Source organism: Myotis lucifugus, unplaced genomic scaffold (genome assembly GCF_000147115.1).
Source record: "Myotis lucifugus unplaced genomic scaffold, Myoluc2.0 scaffold_14, whole genome shotgun sequence".
In the NCBI taxonomy this organism is placed as follows: Eukaryota; Metazoa; Chordata; class Mammalia; order Chiroptera; family Vespertilionidae; genus Myotis; species Myotis lucifugus.
The window spans coordinates 4,794,144-4,809,441 of NW_005871062.1; the positions used below are offsets into that span (position 1 = coordinate 4,794,144).

At 43.9% G+C, this 15,298-nt stretch overlaps 1 protein-coding gene across 1 annotated transcript in view; it reads right to left on the bottom strand.

Annotated features, from left to right (window-relative positions):
• The window catches only part of IL1RAP (interleukin 1 receptor accessory protein), a 152,507-nt gene extending 137,427 nt beyond the window's left edge, over nt 1-15,080 (bottom strand). Inside the window, exon 1 of the mRNA XM_023750556.1 lies at nt 14,901-15,080. The gene's annotated coding sequence lies outside the window, so the exon portion shown is untranslated. The remainder of the gene's footprint in view (nt 1-14,900) is intronic.
• Nucleotides 15,081-15,298: the final 218 nt, after the last annotated feature.

A 15,298-nucleotide genomic window follows, 5' to 3' on the forward strand; every position in this document is an offset into this window, starting at 1 on the left:
GAATTTTCATGCATCAGGCCTCTAGACCTATATAATAAAAGGGTAATATGCAAATAGACCAAACAGCAGAACAACCGAACAACCAATCAAAGTGTAATATGCTAATGATATGCTAAGGCTGCTCAACCACTCACTATGATGTGCACTGACCACCAGAGGGCAGATGCTCTGACCAATAAGTTAGCTTGCTGCTGGGGTCTGGCTGATAGGGACTGAGTGAGATGGGCCAGACATGCCCTGGAGCCCTCCTGTGGTCCCTCCCCAGCCCGATCGTGCACTGGGGTCCCTCAGCCTGGCCTGAGCCCTCTCGCAATCCAGGACCCCTTGGGGGATGTCGGAGAGCCAGTTTGAGCCCAATCCCACAGGCCACTCCCTTTGGGAGGGTGCCAGATGCAGGACTCATGGCTGGCGAGCATTGCTGCAGCAGCACAAGCCTCTCCCGATCGATCGGGACTGATTGGGCGCGAGCCCGCGGCAGGCACAGTGGGACCAGGATAAGCGGGAGTGGCAGGTAGGAGCTGCAGGTGGGGTTGGACTGTGGGTTTCGGCTTGATCCCTGCAGGCCACCGAGAGGGACCCCACCCATGCATAAATTCGTGCACCAGGCCTCTAGTATATAATAAAAACCTAATATGCAAATAGACCAAATGGTGGAATGACCCATCGCTATGACATTCACTGACCACCAGGGTGCAGATGCTCAATGCAGGAGCTGCCCGCAGCCGGCAGGCCCCAGGCCAGCCAAGGTGGGTGCCAGTGGGGGCCCCCGATCATCCTGCCAGTCGCCCGGCAGAGGGAGGCGACTGGCGATGGTGGCAGGGCAATTGGGGAACAGGGACGGCTGGCGAGCAAGCTGGCACCGCCCCCCGATCGCCCTGCAGGTTGCCTCCAAGATGGGTGCCAGCAGGGGCCCCCTGATCGCCCTTCTGGTCCCTGCAGAGGGAGGCAACTGCAGCGGCAGTGGGGGTTGGGGCCGGCGAGCAGGCGGTGCCAGGCCAGCCAAGGCAGATGCCAGCAGGGGCCCCCCAACTGCTCCTCTGGTCGCCCCACCGATGGGCCCTGATTGCTGGCCAGGCCTAAGGACCCTACCCATGCATGAATTTCATGCACTGGGCCTCTACTGACATTAGAGTTGACAATATTAGCCATAGATCAAATCACCTTGGCTTGCAATGCACACCAAAGACCCTTCATTCCCAGGATAATCCTGAGCAACCTCTTATGATGACTCTGAGCCACCTCCTTTGGTGGGAGCAGAAGAGAGCTCTGGGATGCAAATGTTATTACCTGGATTATTACAACAGAATCATGATTAATTGCCCCACCTATCCCCTTTCTGAGTTCCAATGCTATGACTTCAAATGCCAGAGCTGTCTAAAACAGGGATCTGGTAATGCCTCTCTTGCTTAAGAATACTCTCTGCCTTGCCTTATAGGATTAAGTGCAAATTCCTTAACAGGGCATTTAAGATCCTCAACAATACAGCCTCAGCTCACTTTTTGAAAGTCTGACCTTCAGTGACCCCATTGAGCATATACCATCTCCCAATTCAACTGGCTTTCCCTCCTTCAATTTATGTTTTCACCCTGTTTCCTACAGTTGGGGTATCACATGTGGTTTTTAACTGTGTCCACTTAAACTGGAATTATGTTTTCCAGAATTTCCTTTCTGGTATGGTTCCTTGTTTGGGTTTCCCACAGGGAAATCTGCATGAGAGATGGATGGGATAAGCAAAGCGGTAACCAATGCTTTAGGAAGGTCCTTCAAGTTCTCACACACATTATTGCTGACCTGGAGGCTCACCTCCTAGACGGGGGCAGCAGTCACACTCACACTCCTTCATCTCCCTTCAACTTCTCCAAGTCCAAGGCCAGGCAGGTGTGAAGCTCCATGGCTACGTGCACCAGCTTTTGGCCAGGTACCACAGATCAGGGGTTAGCTACAGTCAGAGACAGTTCAGGGTTTCAGTTTGTCCCCTTGGGTTCCAGGTTACTCTCTTCTACTTCACATCCAGCTTTTCTTGCTTACTGTCTGCCTACCACAGACAGAGCAACAGTCTCTCCCAGACTTCTTTACCAGCTCCCTCTCAGGGTCCTTGGTTAGTAACTTTTATCTGATTTCCCAACTGTCCCTTTTGGGGGCTTTAATTGCCCCCAAAGCTTCTCCCACATTTGAAGATCTAATTCCTATGATAAATTCCATATTCCATAACATTAATCCATTTTATTTCTGCTCCTCTGGTCTGACCCTAACTCATTCTCCACTCCTCCCCACTAATCTCTGTCTAAAATCTATCATCACTTTAAGACTCATTTTAAATACCACTTCCTCACGAACCCCTTCCTGAGTGACACAGTGTTTTCCTCTGAAACATCAGGATGCCTTACTGTATATCTTTTACTGGCCATATACTCTCACCCTGTTCCAAATATGACACAAGTTGTACTATAAACTCCTATGCATATCTTATTTTCATAAGGATTTATAAATTCTGATTCTTCAGGGGCTGTGTTTGTGTGACTGTATGTTAATCTCCAAAACTTGCCAGCGTCTTGCCTACAGGAGGTTTTCAGAAAATGCTTATTGTCCCAAAGAGTAAGCGAATTGTCCATGCCACTACTCCCTTTTGAATAACACAGGTAACTGAAACCCAGGGCCACCGTATACGTACGTGTGGTATACCTCACTTATAGCAGACTCTTTCTATAGTCACTTTACCTTTCCATTCCCTTCCCTTAGAGAAGAGACAATCTAGTCCAAATTCAACACTGTTTATTCTTGTCATACAGACAGTTCTAACCAAACTTGTTAGCCAACTCCCTAGTCAATAGTAAAGCAGAAACAGCTAATTGAATAAGGAATGGAGAGAAAATTGCTAGAGCAAGACATGCTGAAAGCAAGAAGAAATAGCAGACAATGAAAGAGAAAGGGCAGGAAATTTATGAGAATCAGATTACACAAATTTAAAAGTATACCAGTCAGGGACCATTTAGTGTAGGAGGCCCCAAAATATGTATACTCATACTTTGAATAATTATTAAAATACATTTCATTTTCAAAATTGAGCTACCAGTTATTAAAGTGTGTTTTCATTTTTGAGGGACACCCTGTATGTGTAAAGGATCTCACCTCAATAAATTCTAAAGGAATTACAATTTATTCCAATAAGCTGTCCTGAATCACCAAATCAATACCACATATTTTAGAATAATTTCCTTCTAAAATTATTTTTAAAACAAAAATTTTAAAAGAAAGGTACATATTGAAATTTACCATTTAAAAAAATCTCACAGCAGCTCTGATTCTCAGGGAAAAAAAGAGATTTTAAAAATATTTGTCATACATGTATCCAACAAATATGCAGTGGGTATTAGCTATATAATTCAGTCACTGTTTGTGTGTGTGTGTGTGTGTGTGTGTGTGTGTGTGTGTGTGTGTGTATTGCATACATCTTTCTTCAAAGGAAATAAATCATCAAACTTGGGAGATGTGGGAGGATCAAAGTTAAACCTTTTAAATACCCCATAAAGAAAAGAAAAAAAGAAGAAGAAGAAGAAAAAGAAGAAGGGCACTGCAAATTGACACAATATTAGTTTCTTACAAAGAAGCAAACACATGCAGCCAACAAATTGGACTCAGTTCATTGTTACTAGCTTCTTCTAGGGTAAAATAAACATTAGAATGACGCTTCTTGCCTTCTCCACACAACCTTTATCTTATTTCTCTGCCTAACATCCCATCACTGCAGGGAAGTTCCCTGGAGCCTCCAAAGGTGTCGCAACCCTGCACCACTTGCTTTGGAAGAAAAATGAGGCAAAACACTGCTAAGAAATAGTTGATTTTTCTCATCAGAGTCCCCCAATACACACATGGAGGCAACTATGATAATCTTCAATTTGTAATTTACAACTAACATTTAAAATTCACATAAGGTTGCAATAATGATTGAATGAGACCATGAATGTAAAGCACTCAACCCAGCCCCTGGCACACATGAAAACTGGATCATTATTAGTGATTATGATTAGCAAGAGGTCCTAGACGTCCAGCAAGCTCTGTAAAGTAGCCGTATTAAGTGTTACCCAGGGAAATGTGAGTCCTCTGCTGTTTTTCCTTTGTCACTCAGAATGTCCTGTGGCCGTTGCTGGACTGCAAAACAACTTTCCAGCAAGCCAGGCAGACTGGAAGAAGGATGGGCAGCGTTGGCAGGCTGCCTGCAGGTACGTCCGAGGAGAGACGGGGCTGTCCTCCAGCACCTTTGTTCCCAGGTGGGTTCCACAGGACCGGCCCTTCAACCTAGAGGAGTGCCCTGCTGAAGGCAAGGTGCCAAAATGGGTCCTGGAACAAAATTAACATCACAGCTGGAAAACTGCCCGAGTATGTAAGTGTAAGCATATTTGGGGAGGTTATTTTATTTTAAAAAACAGCTCAATGGACTGCGCACTAATTATGTTGCAGGCACTGCGTTAAGCACTATAGGTATATATTTAATCCTAACATCAGTTTTCGCCTCGTGCCAACAATACAGATAAAGAAATAAGTTTAGAGATGTTGAGTAATTTTACCATAGCACAGAGGTAATACTAGTAATAGCATTACCCTGCCCAGGTTGCCTCAATTTAAAACCCACATTTTTACCACTATATGCTCATGAAATGATACAATTTGAAATAGGCCATACATTCATTCACTGATTCAGTGCATTTATTAAACTATTCTTCCGTATGAGGCATCATAAAAGGGGACAAATAGACCTGAATAAAAGATTCATTGGTTTAAATTGCCAAAGTTCAAATACTAACTCTACCAATGACTAACTCTATGACCTTGGGCCTCAGTTTTCTCTTTAGAAAAATGTCGATTGTAAATGTTGAGTCCCTCTGCCTAATAAAGTTATTCTGAGGTTTCAATAAGCTAATATTTGTAAAGCACTTGAAGGTTTCCTGGCCAACATTATCAAACTACTTTTAGCTCATATTAAGAGGTATGCATGAGACTACATATGCTAATGTCAGTAAAGACTTCATGGAGGAGTTCTAATTTGTTAAAAAAAATGTTTTTATTGATTTGAGAAAGAGAGGAAGGGAGAGGGAGGGAGAGATAGAAACATCGATGAGAGAGGAACATCGATCAGGAGCCTCCTGCTCGCCCCTACTTGGGATGAAGTCCACAACCTGGGCATGTGCCCTGATTGGGACTCAAACCTATGACCTCCTGGTGTTTGGGTGGATGCTCAACCACTGAGCAACACTGGCTGGGCAAGGAGTTCTACTTCTTGAAGAGCTAGGAGCCAATTAGACTGGTAGAGCCAGAAAGAAGAAATTGATCTTATGTAAAATTACATTTGCATTTTACATGCTCACTATTTAGTACAGCAGATTTCAAAAACTGGTGCCTACAAATCTTACAAGGAAATAGCTCTAGGTCCAATATTTTGGGGGACTGATTATATAAAACTCCTACACAAGAGCTGTAGAATTTCCAGCTGAACTGAAATGAGCAATAGTGATTGTATACATTTCCATCCATTACTTAGTACATTTGGAAATAAGAATGATATCATTTTTAAAAAGGCAAAATAATCTGGTTTTACCTATTTTAGTATTTTTCAAGACAGTCTACTTGGAAAGAAAGACTATGAATGACACATAAATGAAACCAAATTGTCTTCCTTGACTATTCTTAGGAGCCTATATGAGATCAGAGTAGTTTATCACATCTTATAAATAAATTCTATTTTTCTTCTCTCTCTGTTTAGCTCCAAATATGTCAAACCTACTCACCATCCTGCTTTAGTCCTTTCAGAGACTTCCTGCTGCTTTTTGCATAAAATCCCAACTCCTTACCATGGCCAGCAAGACCAGACTGCTCTAGCCCCTGTTTACCTCAGAACCTTATTTCCAGCCTTTCTCTCCATCTCACCTGGCTCCAGCCAACTCAGCCCTGACCCCAGACCTATTCTGGTTCCTTCTCAGGCTTTTTCCTTAGTTCAAATGTCACCTGCCCAGAGGTGCCACCCCTGACTCCCCTATTTAAAAATGTGCTCCTCCCTCCAATGCTGTTGTTCTCATTACTGTTTTAGTCTCAGTACCTTATTTCTTATCCTGAAATCACTTGTAATCCTTTTGTTTACTTGTTTGTTGTCTGTTACTCATATTTTTCTTGTGTTCTCTCTCCCAAACTATCCTTATAGTAATGCTAATAGCAAGGACTCGCTTCAACACACACACACGCACACACACATTTTTAGTTCAATATCCTAAATATATATTCAAAATTCTAAATACATATGCACGTATATGCATATATGTGTGTATAAGTATATATGTGTACAAAACATATTTTTATTTCCTATATATATATAATATATATAATTTACTGTCCAATTCTATCTACTTCATTCTACTCCTTGCGAATATATAATACTAACATCTATATATTTATTTATTCCTCATTTACTCATGATTTAGGCAACTGCTATTCACTAGGCTCTATTTTAGGCACCTGGGATACAGTAGTGAGCAAAACAAAGGGCCCTGTCCAAGTGGATTTTACATTCTAGCACAGTGGTTCTCAACCTAGGCTGCACATTAGAATCACCTGGGAATCTTTTTAAAATCCTGACTTCTGGGCCTCATCCTCTGTAATCTAGCAGGATGGGGTAAGCAATAAACAATTGACAGGCTACAGAAATTAATTAATTAGTATGTGGAAGCTAATAAGGTGGCAACTGCTATGGCAAAAGAAAAAGTAGAGCAGGGGAGGGAGGTCAGGAATGGCAGGGGTGGCGATGGGAAGCAGGATGTGGGACAATTTTGTACAGAGCAATCAAAGCAGCCTGCACTGAACACATTGAGCAAAGGCTTCCAGGAGATGTAGGAGTTAGCCAGGCCCTTACGAGGTTGATTGAGACAGAGAGGAAACAATGCACCAGAGGAGGCCTTGAAAGGCATTTTAAAGACTGGTTTGTGCATGGAGTGAAATAACATGTTGCTACTTGTGCCAATCATTGCCTGGGCATTTCATATGCATTAACTTAGTTCTCACAACAACCCAATAAGTTATCTCATTTTAAACAGAGAAGTTAAATAACTTACCCAGGATTCCACAGATGGAGCCAGAATTTGAACCTATGTAAAAACACTAGACCCTTACAATATATACTACCTCTCAGGTTAGAAAATCCTAATCCAGAGATTCTCATAGTTCAGTGCAGAGATCCCAGATACCTGTTTCTTTAACCAACTCTCCAGATGATTCGGATGCAGGTGGTCCACGCACCAGAATGTTATCACTGGTCTCATTCCTCCCCCACTGGAAAGCTTTCCTGATGTTTTAATATAAATATCACATTGACTCCCTATCCTTTACCACCCACAGTGTTTGCCAAACTGGGACAGATTTCTTTAGACCAGCTAAGGCATCTACTCAATATATTCCCCCTCTCCATCTGATTTGCATCAAATGGGTGTCTTTGGGGTCAAAAGAAGCGCTGAATGAAGAAGTGTGTGCCTTTTAGGTAGCAGGTATTGAGTGCTATGGACTTAATACATTTTATCTTACTTTAACCTTTCAAATGAAGAGATAGATAATCAATAGATATAGACAGATATAGATATATGTCTATCTATCTAGGACATAGCTAGTGCATGCTTATTACCATTTCACAGATGAGGAAACTAAGTCTGGACCAGCTAAGCAAGGCTTATCTAGGATTCAAACCTACTCTGACTTCAAAGCCAGCCACCTTTTCCCTACCCACTCTATCCATTCAGTCCCTAACCCTCACCATTATCTCTCTCTGAAAGTGAAAAGCTGAAGTCTAATTTTCCAGAAATGTGCTATTTAGTGTGTATTACCACTCTCAAATATCCATCATTTCTGTAAGTTAAAAGGACTCCTATATTTATTTCAACAAGAGCTAAGCTTCTTCCATGGGCACTAAATTAGCTCAAAAGCAAAACAGAAAAGATGCACTCATAATGCTAAAATCGAAATGAAAGCCAAATATTCTATCCCTTTATTTCTTTGTAGAAGATTATGGTGATACAGAGCTTGCTTTATATAAAAAGGCTCTCTTTTCACTTCCCAAACAGTAAATGTCAGTGTGCCTCATCTATTTCCTCTCCACACCCCCAAACCTGGAGCCTAAGGGGCACACAGTTGGCAGGTCATGGGATTGTGGCCGAATCACATCTTAAGGACATAAAAGGTGTCTGTGGTCCTGACTCCTAGTGAAGGGCTCAGTTGTGATTCTCCCGGAGGCCAAGGAGGTTGCTGGCTATCTGGGACTTATGTCCCCATGCTATGCCAAGCAGATGCCGCTCTGGAAGGAAGAGTATAGCTCTCCACTCAGCTCTTCGTGGCATCTCCTAAATCTTTACTCTGCAGGCACAAATTCCTAGAACACTGTACTTAGAGAGCACCTTGTCCGAATTCCTCATGTTAGAGGTAAGAAAAAGGACTCAGAGAATGAAAGCAACTAGCCCAGTACCAGGGCGGATGGACTGAGTGGTTTAAAGGGGACAAAAAACATAACCTTGAAGTTAGAAAGCTAGGGTCCAAGTCCCAGCTCCACTATTTACTGGCTGTGTGGCCCCAGAAAATATTTAGCCTCTCAGACTCAGGATGTAAAATGCTGTTGGCAACATTTGCCTTGATTACCTCAGAGTCATTGCAAATGTGTGTGTGTGTGTGTGTGTGTGTGTGTGATAACAAGAATTTTTAGGGCCTACACTTTTATATGAATAAAAATTAAAAACTTATTACAGTGGGGCCTTGACTTACGAGTGTCCCGACTAATGAGTTTTTCAATCCAGTATGATTTGGGCATGTAGCCGAATATCACTGCAGCTGTTGATCATAATGAAGGTTAAAATCCCCTGCACCAGGCTCTTAACAAGGTTGTGGCATATGATCGACACCTACCAAAAGCATGATAAAATGGTTTCATTATCCCCTTTTCACAGATGGTGAAAATAAAGCAGACCTATACCAAGTAACTTGTCCAAACTCAAACCAGGGAGGTGTACTCTGATACCAAAGCTCAGGATGTTACACAGCCATAATTTTAAGCTACCATGGCATGTAACCATAACTGGCTTATGAAACTGGGTTACCTAGGAAAAGAACATGTTCAGGTATCAAAATTTATAAAATAACTGGCCCTCTTGTCTGTTGCCTTTAGCATTGATTGAGAAAGAAGGAAGCCAGTGTAATTATAAGGACTTACCTGCCAGACAGGTAGAAAGCACAGGCATCTCCTGGATATAAACTAGATATAAAAGGTCATCGTCCTTATGTCCAGTTATATCCAATAATGGCTGGACTGGTGTGAATTCTTCACTGCTTTTAGAAATCTTGAGATCGAAGCTCATTGCAGCTTCCTACTTCCCTGAAAACTTCCTACTTTCGCTCAGGTAATTCATTTATGACACTTGACACTGGTCTTGCTGTCAATACCTGCAAGCATGCACTTCAGTGTCATCCTTCACTGAGTTTGCTGCAAAACTCCCTTTATAATTAGGATAGAAATGTCTTTTTTTCACCACTAAGCCAGTGATGTCCAACCTTGTTAGAGTCTATGACTCCTTAGCATTTTTCTGATTTGGTGACCACAAAATTAAAGGAAGTTGAAGTTACATTATTCGTCTGTAGAGACAGCCTTTGAGATAATGATATGAGAAAATCTGAGAAAACTAGAAATCAAGGCTGGGCCTACCTGGCATAGTAGGAATCCATCACCCATTTCAGCTGGCACCTGTTATGTACAGGCACTGTGCTAGACATGGGGCAGGATACCTTGTGCCCTCAGTGGTTTAGGTGATAATCAGGGACTTGGAGATCACAAAGGGACATATGACTGGCCCACAGTGGGGAAAAATTTATAATAGAGATAGAAGATGTTATCAGGTCCCATAGACTGGGAAGAACCAAGAAAGAATTTGGGCAGCATGTTTGAGAATGGAACAGGGGCAGAGGAGAGCAGCGGAGAGGTGTGCTATGAGGATCCAGGAGGAGACATTTAAGAATCTAGCTGGAGAAGTCCTCAGATTGAATGGTGTAAATGTCTAGTAAACGTCTAGTAGACCAAAAGGCTTTGTGCTCAGGCACACACTGGTTCTAATTCTTACTAATTGGATAACCTTGGGGAAGTCTGCAAACCTGTCTGAGCTTCGGTTCTTTCATCTGTAAAAGGCAGGCCACATGCCTGTGTGAGAGTCATTTTTATGTATAAATGAAATGACAGAAGTGCATGCACCAATGAATGTTATTTGCCTTGCCCTCTGCTTTTTGACCAGAAAATAGATCTCTTGAGGTAAAACAATAAGGACATTTTCCTTTTATTCTTCTTTCCCCTTTTATCCTTGACTTTCACAGAGAGAAAGGGTGATAGAATTTGAGTTGGAAGGAATCTTAAAGAAAAATAGCTTATCAGACCAGAAGACCCTTAGAGATCATCTAGCCCAGCTCCCTCACATTTTAGGCCCAAAGGTAAAGAGACTTACTTCTCAGTCTCAGGTAAGGCAATAGGAGGATCAGAATGGGAGGATAGGGATTGGGGGGGGGGTGGGCGGGAGAATGGGTGGTAGTCAGTCCTCATCCAAGTCCTCAATTTTAGGTCTTTCCCAGTGCTAAACTGAAATGCATGGATGAGTGTCAGCATTGGTACTGGCCCTCGAGCTGTCTCAGAAAACACATAGGATTATTGCAAAGAATGAATGAGACGACATATATACAACATTGGTACAAACCATGCTGGAGTTCAGTAAAGGGTAGCTATTAAACTTTGATTAACACAATTTAACAGACTAATACATTAAATGAGTTGGTGGCAGAAGAAGGCAGTTTGCTTACTAAATAGTTCCTTTGAATAAGGTGCTGACATAGGAACTGAAGCTTCTAAGTAGGCATCCGTGTTCCTGTTTCCTAGCTAGGAAGCCGAGGTTCAACCCAATACAATAACTTGCCTCAGGTACCTGCCAGACTCCAGGACTCCACCCTGCTCCAGCTGCTCGAGCTGGTCAGAATAAAGCCAGGCTAGGAAATGGTCTCCTAACCACCCCATCAGTGTAAACCATGCATTCGCATTTTCATAAAAGGAGAAAAAAAAGAACTTAGCAACAGTAGCTAACCTAAATTAATCCCCCAAAATATCAGATACCAAATGTTCTGTAGCCTTCCTGTTCTTTGGGGTTTTTATTTCTCCCACAGAACAACTTCCAAAATGGGCAAAGAGCACAGTAGGTGGCTCTCTTTAATATTTCACGGGCAAGGCGACAGTGACTCACCAGATCCTACATCTGTGTCACCAGCAAAAGCCTCAGAAAGTTGAGCAACAAATGAAATTGTATGTTATGTTGAATATAACCTGTTTTGTTTTTGTTTTTGTTTTTGTTTTGTGTGTGTGTGTGTGTGTGTGTGTGTGTGTGTTTTGTTTTGTTTTAACTTCTGCGTCCTCTTCTGGCTTCCTCCAGCCACATTCTGCTTTTCTAACTGTGCCAGGTAAGATGAGGCTAACTGCTTACCTTTAAGCAAAAGCAAACATGCTCCCAAATGCCAAAAGCGAGGAGCAAAGCATTTCTCACAGAAATGCATTTGCAAGCTTGTCTGCTTGCTGCAAAGCAGAGAAACCCGATGGCCTGTAGGGAGTCTCAATGGATAAATGGCCCCATTGCCTGGACGGGAAACGGATCTGTTCATTTTCCTACATAAGCCTGCAGCCATCCGTTTCCACGGAGAGGACCGAAACTCCAGACCAGTGATCAGCGCCACCAGCAAGCAGTGGTGTTTTCTGCAAAAGCTGCCTCTGCTTGCTGCTCTCTATATTCTAACTTTACCCACAGAATTGGAGAAAGAAGTGAAAAAAAGCTAGGAGTGCTACCGTCACTCATGACATCTGTTCCTCAATCTTCTTACCACCCTTCGAATTAGCACAACGAAGACATAGGGATGAAACAACTCAAAACAGGAAGGAAATCGTGACGTAATTCTGAACTTTATGTCTTCATAGTACAGTACCTCCTAGGAATTGAAGGTGCATTACATCAACACAGGAGAGTAGGAAGCTGCCTAAGAGATCGTGGCTTTGAAACTTCCTCTCTTGAGAGCTGGCCCTGCTAAACTCAACAGAGCATGTTTAAGGATTGTTCCCTTAGCAAGGAAATATCCTCTTTGAGACAAAAAGGATACCATGCAATCTCCAGCCAAATAAGGTCCACCTACCAACTGAAGTAAATTACTAAATATCTCACTGAAGAGGCGACAGGGTGTGACAAGAAAAGCCTTTAACTAGAAATCAAAATGTGTAAACCATATTCTCCGCGCTAAAGCTTAATAACCATGTGACCCTTGGCAACCTCTCATTTCTCTGAATCTCATTTCAGTTTCCGTCTCAACAAATTGAGACCAGTGAAGAAGGGACATCATTTAATGAGCACCTACTCACCACATGTACTTTATTTACATCATCCCACTTAATTCAATCCTTACACAAATCCTTTTGGGGGTCAGCTTATTTCCTCCTCCCATTTTGGGACTGGATAAAGCAGACACTCTAAATGGTGAAATAAATTGCTCAGTATTACCTACCTGCATAGAAATTAGAACTGAAATTTGATATGACCACAAAACCTGAGCTTCTTCCACTATTAATATTCCTGCCATGTCCTTCCTTCTCTCAGGGCTATAGCAAGTAACAAGGAAGATAATATATAGGGAGCACATTGTGAAAATGTTAGATATATGTATGATTTAGGTAACAAATAACATGGATAAGAAAGAAAGGTATAACTGGGTATCTTTATTTTAAAGAACCGGAACCAAAAGGAATTAGCTTCCAGTCTGCCTTCCATCCCCTTGTTCTGACCTTACTTTGAATATTTTCCTTTCCCCCACAAGTCCCTGGTCTCCCAGGCACGCGTTCAGATGTATCCTGGCCAGCTCATCACAATGCATGCACACGGAACAGGCTGCCGGAAGCGAGCGATCCCACCTCTGCCAATGCTTGGTGCAGGAGGTACCTATAAAGGGGCACCGCCAAGCTCTTGCCTTCCCTCAATATGGATCGCACCCCCTCCCATGCACTCATCAATGCCACATGCAAATGCAAGGGACTGTGAAGCAGCCAACTATAAACGCTGGATGCTCAATTCAGGCACTTATGGCATAGCCGAGAGAGAAGTCAATCACTGTATGAAGTCAATTGGTATAAAATCAATTGTCACCAGCAGGTAGGGATATAGGTGGAACACTATTTCATTTTAAAATATAATAATAAATTTTAAAAAGAAGACTAGTGAAGGCATGTCTGGGTGTGTGTAAATAAGGTGAGCCTGTGTCTGGAATTTAGCAGCATCACTAAATAATCCAAAAGACATACATGGTAATTTTGTTGCTGTTTTCCTAGACTAACAAACAATATAAAGTTGCTTGTTTGACTTAACAGGAATAAAAGGCTTACATGTGTCTGTCACATGAAGAAACTTTCAACTTCTCTTGCCTTCCTATCTCTCACCAAATTCAAGACTCTTTTTGCCAATAAAGAATCCCCCAGATCAGAGCTTCACCAACCCGAGGGTCGGCCTGAAAACTAGTAGAGACTGGCATGACTATATATTCCAAGTCAAGCATTCACGATTGAAGGAACACGTAGAGAGCGTTCAGAGAGCACTCGCCGTTCAAACTCCAAAGAAGAAAAAAACACAACATTCCAGATTTTTTTAAAAAGTCACTCTAAGGTAGTATGAAATCACCTTTCTGAAAACCCACGGTCTCCAGTGTTACCATAGAACAATATTTACCACAGCTGCCATCAATCTCAACCTGACCAGGTGCCCTGGCCAGGCACTGAGCTAAACATGTTATTTGAATGATCCCATGCCATCCTCCTAATTACCCTAAGGGCTCATCGTGACATTATAATCTCCATCTTGCAGCTGGGGGAAAAACAAAAACAAACAAACAAAAAAAAAAAACAACAAAACCCCACACTTCAGTGTCAGAAAGATTGGATAACTTGCCCAAGTTCACACAGCTAATGCGAGGCAGAGCTGGAATCAAAACGAGGCAACTGTCCTCCTCCAGGGCTTCTAACCCGAGGATCTGTGGAGCACAGCGGCAAATGCTTTGAGAGGCGCTGTGGTTCACAATTTCACAACCAAGGTTGGGGACTGGCTCTTAAATGGCAGAAGTTTGCTTTTATGTGTGCGATGTTTCTCTTGAGCTCAGCTTCCTTGCTCCCTCCCAGTACGCAGAAGTGAGAGGGGCTATGGCTCCTTAAAGCCAGCTGTTCTTCATTGAGGGGCATCCTATCCCCCACAGGACCCCCAGCTCAGCTTCCTCCCAGGGCTGGAGAGAAAAATGAGGACCATCGGAAGTTACCGGCGCCCGGGCGTCCTCACCTCTTCACCGACAGACACCCTCGGAAGGGGCATCTTTCTGAGAAAGCAGGTCAGGGGAGGAGGGAGAGAAGCTGCAAGGAGCCTTTCAACTGGCTGTCACAGCTCCAGGCTGGGAGCGATGTGAGGGAGGCTAGGACACACAGCTGTCTTCTATCCTAACCGCTCACAGCAGCAGCGCTCCGGAGGAACCGGACAAACCGAGGCGGGGTATACCAGGGGAGATGCCGTAAAGGGCTGGAAGTGGGGTGCGGAACCCCACAACTGCGTGACTTAAATCCCTACAAAGCAAAGATGGGGCTCTGGACAGTTGGGTTGGAGTCCTGACCACAGCACTAACTAGCTGTATGATGTATCCCAGCTGCTGCCTTGCTCTGTGCCTCAGTTGGCCCTCTGTGGGGGAAAAGAGGGTTGAACGAGACGGTTTGTGAGAATCCTTCTAGCCGGAGATGAGGTGGCTGGGTGATTCCTCCGAGCCCTCATGGACAGCGCGAGACTCACCTTTCTTGGCAGACGCAGTGGGCGCAGCGAAAGCGGCGAGGATGGATGCAGAGTCGCCCAGCGCCGCTTCTTTCCGTGCGTCTGGCCAAAGCCCTAGGGACCCTGATCCGGACAGTCGTCCCCCAATGAGCCTCTTACTTTCCGCCGCACTTTCTTTTTTCCCCCTTTGGGGCTCCTCCCTCGCCGCGGCACGATTGGCCGCTGCCAGCGGCTCTGGCTCCACCCGCCGCCTGGGTTCGCCAGCCACCCGCGCTCTGGGCTTCCCGGAGCTGCGGCCGCGGGGCGTCAGCGAGGGCGGCCCCGCCGGCGGCGAGGAGGAGCCGCGCGGGGCGGGTCTGCGGGCGGAAGCGAGGCTGAGCTCGGCCTCGTTCCCTCTGGCGCCCTGCCACCGCCTGGGC